The following is a 6584-nucleotide window of genomic DNA, read 5'->3' as shown; positions in this document are numbered from 1 at the left end:
TCATAAACCATCACCAACTAGTTCGCACTTTGGATATATCGTTGGATTGTGAAAAGCCCAATTTCGAATAACTACAGTACAACAGATGAGGTAGGATGCATATTTTGCAATTAGAATTTCGTGTTGGTGAGACCTGTTGCCTATCAGTAGACATGTCATCTCGAGTTCCACGACAGCTAGTGCCACCGAAATATGACACTGAAATCCTCTCACTATTGGAGTCGCTCAGATAGAAACAGCTATAACGTGGTTAGGACACTTTTGCTGTGGAGTGGAGACGCCATAAGTTAGGTGTGGTTTTGACAATCAGAAAAGCAATATACTGAAATAGTTTAATGATGTAAAGTCAAGTGCTGGTCTGGTGTGTGTGCACGCAGTTTTTATTGATGAGTCGGAGTGGCAAGGGCATTATAAAACTTCTCGCTCTTAGGCCTACTCATACACCGCGTTGAAATGGCGTAGCTGTCTAAATTCAAATCATATCATGCTAGAGGAGAAATCGTGGGACATCCATTATTTTGTTATTCAGCACCCATGGTCAAAAATATGTTCCCGCGCGCCTGCATTACGTTGAAAATAGATAAATGTGTTTACTCGAAGCACACATACAAATTCTGTATGTGCGCACTTACGTGACTATCCTACTTCAAGTATTAGCATACGCACAATAGATTTCTCTTCTTTAGCCTATAATACATAGGCTACACTTTGTAAACAAAAAGCAGCAGTGACAGGCAGCGGCCGCATATATTCTGCGTCATATATCTCGCATCTTGTGAACTCTAAGCCCCCACCCCTCACTCGACAACCACACGGAGATTCTGTAATGTGCGTGTATGTCGTTCACACATACGTCCGTATAAGGTCAGTATTAGGTCCGCAGGTTAGCATCATATCTGAATCATCCGAAGGGTAGGACCTCCGTTTGACAAACCTCCGCATGTACTCCGGAGGTTATATCTGAAAGCGCTTAATAAAAGCTGACCAGACTTGATGGCACCAAGAGGCCACATCCTAGAGGTGGATTTTATCGTTCGTTCTTATGACACAGTTCGCGTCGTTCAGTTCGCCAAGATGATTCATTCTGAATCGTTCGTTCGTTTGTTCGTTCAGTCACATTTCCGGTACAATGTAGTTCAGCGGTGAATCATGGAATGCAGGTTCTCAGCTCCTCGTTTGTGCAAACGGTCAACACAACACTGCAATTGTAGCGGCAAATATATAGCTGCAACTTTTAGACAAAACAGCAGTAGCTAATGTGTTCATTCACCTTGACATTAAATTGACATATTGAAGGTAAATAGAGTAGACTACGGCTAGATCAGATTTCTTTTTTAAAAATGTGTTCATTCATAAAGGAACAAAGACCCAGTAGGCTATGCCGACAAACATGTTTAAAGGCTTGGCAGAAAGATTATATTGATGAAAAGGTTTCAAGTCCCCATTTTGCCTAGGCTACAGAGCCATAATCACTCTGCTTCTAGCCAAGAACGAGTGACTGACTGAACGAGAACGACAGATCGAAGTGAAACAGGTGGGGGGTCTTGGCGTGAGAATGAACGAACGAACGAATGAGACAGATTGAAGAGACATTTATTAACCTGGCATGACACAGAAAATACAAAGACAGCATGCATTTACCATTAGACAGATATTTAAATGTAAATGCCAATATTGAAATGCAAAATGGAATTGTTAATGTAAACCATTATCGTTATTTTTTATCGTATGCTCTCCCACTCTCACTAGCCCATTTGTTTTTTTCATGGAAACGGTTGCTATGCTTTCATGCCCCTCATTGGCTAATTCGATGAGAGCATTCTAGAAAAAATACAGACAACAGCATACGATCGGTTTGGCTCTCGCCTTAGAAAGCTGGGCCATAGACATTCACAGCAGCAGTAGGTCAGTGTGATTCAGCGACGAACGAAAGAACAAACAAGAACTGGAAAGGCGAATCAGTTCAGGTCGTTCAGACCCGTTCGAAAGAACTGATTCGTTTGCGACCGACCCACCTCTACCATCTCCCCTCCCACCACACCTTTACATTGCACATTCATACTAGGTCACTCCTTCTTTTTGTGTGTAACCTACTTAAGGTTGAGACTTGTTTTGTATAGTTAGAGAATAATGGTGAAACTCAAGCATGTACCTCTCTCCCTTCAGGGACACTGGCCCCTTATTGAAAAGAATAAAAGCCTGGATCCATACGATATTCCATCATCCTGACTGAGTCTTCTGACATAAAAACGTATAATTTCCCAACGACCCAAAACACCTACAGTAAGCGGTATAGTGTACACACACACACACACACACACACCCACACACACATAAAAGCAAATTCATCATTTCCCAATGACCCAAAACACTTAAGCAGTATAGTGTACACACACACACACACACACACACATACACAATATTGTCACACATACTCATTTCCTTATGGCAACGACACAAGGGAGAGAGTGTCTATTTGCTGAAGTGAATCAGAGATCTCATGATTCATCGTCACTATTGATTTCATTGGAGTTACTGTAGACTTTGAGCTTCACTTCTGGCAACCTTCCATGAATAAACTCCGACACCGACACACACACACACTTCAGTTAGGAAACATAAATCACAATCACACCTTTACAGGAAGTCTGTTATTCAGTAAGAGAACACTCAGGCCAGGATGAACACATGTATTGAGATGTAGCGGCTGCCGTCATAAACCAGTTCAGGAAAGTTCAGAGCGGCGCTACTGTAGGCTACTGTACCCATACCTGTCAACACTCCCGTTTTTTCCCGGGTTTCTCCCATATTTCAAGGTCATCTCCCAGCACCCTCCCGTTTTGTTATTTCTCCCGGAAAACTCCCGTAATTTGCATGGCCATCAAACTTCATTTTAAAATCATTGATCCATTCAGGTTGCCAGATTGTGTATGAAATGCACCCTAAACATACACGATCACTTAGTTTCAATTTCAACCGTTTTGTCATAGGCTAAAACCTGGCAACCCAAATAAGGAAGCGGGTGCCGACTGCGCAGCCTGAGTCTCGTCGTAAGCAAGCGGGCTAGTTGAATGGCCTAGGGGAGACCGGGGCTGGTTGGAACACTTTTCACTCTCGGTTATATTTCTCCGTCTTACAATGCGTTGAAATGGTCAAATTGTGATGAAAGCTTGGGATCTCAGCTACAAAATGTATACATTCAATGTCAACAAACGATCCCTTGTTTTGAGTTATTTATGATTAAAGTGGTGTTGTGCATGTGTGCCAACCTGCCCCATGCACGGGGTTGGTTGGCACATGTAGTCGGGGTTGGTTGGAACACCTATGTTATAGTCCTTTGCAGTACTCCTTTTGGTTTTGTTTTAAGTGCTCATCTATATCACTGTCTGTAGGGCTTTGCTGATGTCTTTCCTGTGTGTTTTTCTTCAGTAGGGCCCACCGTCAAGACCAATTTGGTCCCTACCGATTTTTTTTAACTTCAAATATTTAAAAATGTCTGAAATGCTTCCAAATGTAAAACTATGTTCAGTAATTACAATAACAATGTTAAAATAAAGATTGATGATGTTTTTATGCATAAAATACAAAGTTTAGATTTGTCACAAAATAGCCATAGGGAATGTATGTGCCAACCAACCCCAAAATCAGTGTGCCAACCTGCCCCGCCCACATTAGGTCAAACTTTTTTGCACAAATGCTGTTAGCCTGCTATTATCAGTCACCTCAGGTTTTCAAACTTCATTTTAAATTATAGATGAGTCCCCTAGCAATCAATTATAATCAATCTTTTTTTTATATCCCTAACTATTACCCTTCTAGGATGTATTTAGTGGGAGGTGCATATTCTAAGTTTTGACACTACAAAATTAAAAAGTTGTTCTCACCTAAAGGGTTAATGACCTGGAGACCAGTTACATACGTGAGTTTACTCTACTCAATAAGGCCGTCAGTTTAGTGTTGGAATTTTGTTGCAGCTCCCTCTAGTAGCCTGGATATTAACAGTGTTTCAACCTGCCCCTGTTCCAACCAGCCCCGGTCTCCCCTACTCCAGAACTAGCTGTTGTGAAATTGTTGGGAATTTAATTGACTTACACATCACATAAACTGTTATTGACTGTTGTTGATACACGGAACTTGTGCCCTCGGAACCAAATCTGACAGCAAGCAGCTTTGGAGTTTTGGAAGTAGGCTGCAGGCAGGCAGCTGGTGATAACTGGCATGCATAAGGTAATGGTAAGGTAAAAGCAACTACCGAAATGCAGTGTTGAAACACGTGTATGAAACGTATTAAATATGCAAACACAGATCCGGTATAAACACTGACCCCCCCCCCCGAAAAAAAATCTCCCGTTTTTGGAAAGCTAAATGTTGACAGGTAGGCTATGCTGTACACCGAAAGACAAAAATAAACTTCGGAAAGACAAAAGTTTGTTTTTGATAGAATGACTAAATCAGTGAATTTACCTGTAGTCAGTTCAGTTCATTCATTGCAACTTTACGAACTCAGGCTAGCCCTTACAAGCCCGACCGTTCTAATTTCGTTAAAATTTTAAGGATGACCAATCATCTAATATCTCAGCTGTCCAATGACTGATTTTATTTATGAAATCTTCCCCGTAATGCTGACAACATAAGCTTCAATTTGATATGATTGGTTAAGGGGTTTATGGCGCGAAATGTTTTGGATACTTGAAGATGAGTCGTGAAAAAAGTTTTCACTTCAGTCATACATTTTGACATGGACCGCCAGATGCCACCTGCACTTCGTTGGAGTTTACCTCGACTGGAAACCACACAGCTGGATAAACTGAGGTAATATATGTTTTTACATCGTTTCTAGTTATGGTTTATCTTAATTTGTAGTCATAAAATCATGTTATTTGACAGTAATATGCTTTCTCATCAGCGTCAACATTATGGCATAGCGGGGGCTAAGTGCATCGTCATGTAACTTTAGCTAGCTGCATTACTCTGAACTGCTTGCAGTCATGGGCGGATTATGAACTTTCGGGCCCCTGGGCCCAGATATATTAAGGGCCCCCCACTTATTGTCGTATATGTGGGAGGGGGGTTTGGGGGTCCTCCCCCAGAAATTTTTTAATTTGTTTGATGTGATTTCCTGTATTCTGGTGCATTTTGGGGATGGCCAATAGTAAATTCAATCAGATTCATAGCTTACATCCTGATTTGTTGATATTGAGGCAATGATTCCATGCAATGGCTTGGGCTTCAGGGCCCCCTGACCCCTTGGGCCCCTGGGCCTGGGCCCGGTAGGCCCGTGCAGTAATCCATCCCTGCTTGCAGTATTCTCGTTTGCTTTTGATATCAGTTAATTTCATTTGACAATTTCATTTAAAAACCTGTTGGTATATAACCTGTAAGTAAGTTTGTTTTCTAGTACCAATTTGCTTGTTAGGTCAGCATTATATTGGCAAGTCAGTATAGCATACCAAAGCTGAATAAATCAATGGGCGCGTCAAAGTTGCGTTCTCTTAAGGCCCATTCACACCAAGAACGATAACGATAGCTATAAATAAATATCGCTCTCGTTAATATGAATGACGACGTTCACACATAAACTATAACGATAACGACATGAAGAACGATATCGTTGGGGATCATTTTTAGAGCGATTTTCAGAACAATAAAAAACGAATAGCCAATCAGAACCCATTGAATTTTAACCGTCACATTCATTAACACAAGGAGAGACTTTGTTTATCGTTGTTCAGTGTGAACGCTTTTATCGTTATGGTTATAGTTATCATTATCGTTATCGTTCTTGGTGTGAATAGGCCTTTACATGAAATAAGTTGAGCGATATTTTTACTCCACTTAATATGTAGTTGTAGAAAACAAGATGTGAAATCACAGATTCTGTCAGAAATGTAGTGCTAATTAACGTATTGCCTCTCCGTGGGTTGTTACCTCGCTAGGCAGTTTGTAGTGAACTGTTTTACCTTGCTATAACTTCTAAATGACAAACATCAGACGTGCTTGTCTCAACATTTTCTAAAATGGCATGACTTGATATTCTACTCTTCTCAATATGTAGTTATAGAAAACATGATGTGAAATCACATATTATGTCAGAAATGCCATTATTGCATTTCAGCAGTTAGTTAGGTGAATGTAATCTGTCTTTATCTTAATGCCAGCCAGGCAATCAGATTTAGGGTAGCTAAACCCATGTGTAATAAAATGACTTTTCATACTTCTAAATATTTTTGAGTTTCTCAGAATGCTTCAATAGTTTAGGCTACCTCTTCTTGTGTATGTATTTGCACACACGCACGCATCTGTAGTTTTGTGATTTTATTTTTTAAATTAATAAAGGTATTACATTTGTATGATTTTACTGTTGTTTCAGATGGAGGATGACAAGACCTACACAGACCTCCTTGCAGGCCTGAAGAGGTAGCTGACTGCTGATGAGCTTGCGCTCACAATGTTGAAGACCATGTGAGGATGGAGGAAGAAGGTATAGATTTAGATGGCGTGCGTAGGGTGGTGTAGACTGCCACTAAAACACTGTGAAATAGACTTATGTTGTTTTTTTATATGTTGTTGTCCCAGGCATATGT

This window comes from Alosa pseudoharengus, unplaced genomic scaffold, assembly GCF_046254945.1.
Source record: "Alosa pseudoharengus isolate Yale_2024_CS ecotype anadromous, Long Island Sound unplaced genomic scaffold, YU_APseudo_1.1 YU_APseudo_1.1_scf_56, whole genome shotgun sequence".
In the NCBI taxonomy this organism is placed as follows: domain Eukaryota; kingdom Metazoa; phylum Chordata; class Actinopteri; order Clupeiformes; family Clupeidae; genus Alosa; species Alosa pseudoharengus.
This window is presented reverse-complemented; position numbering follows the sequence as displayed.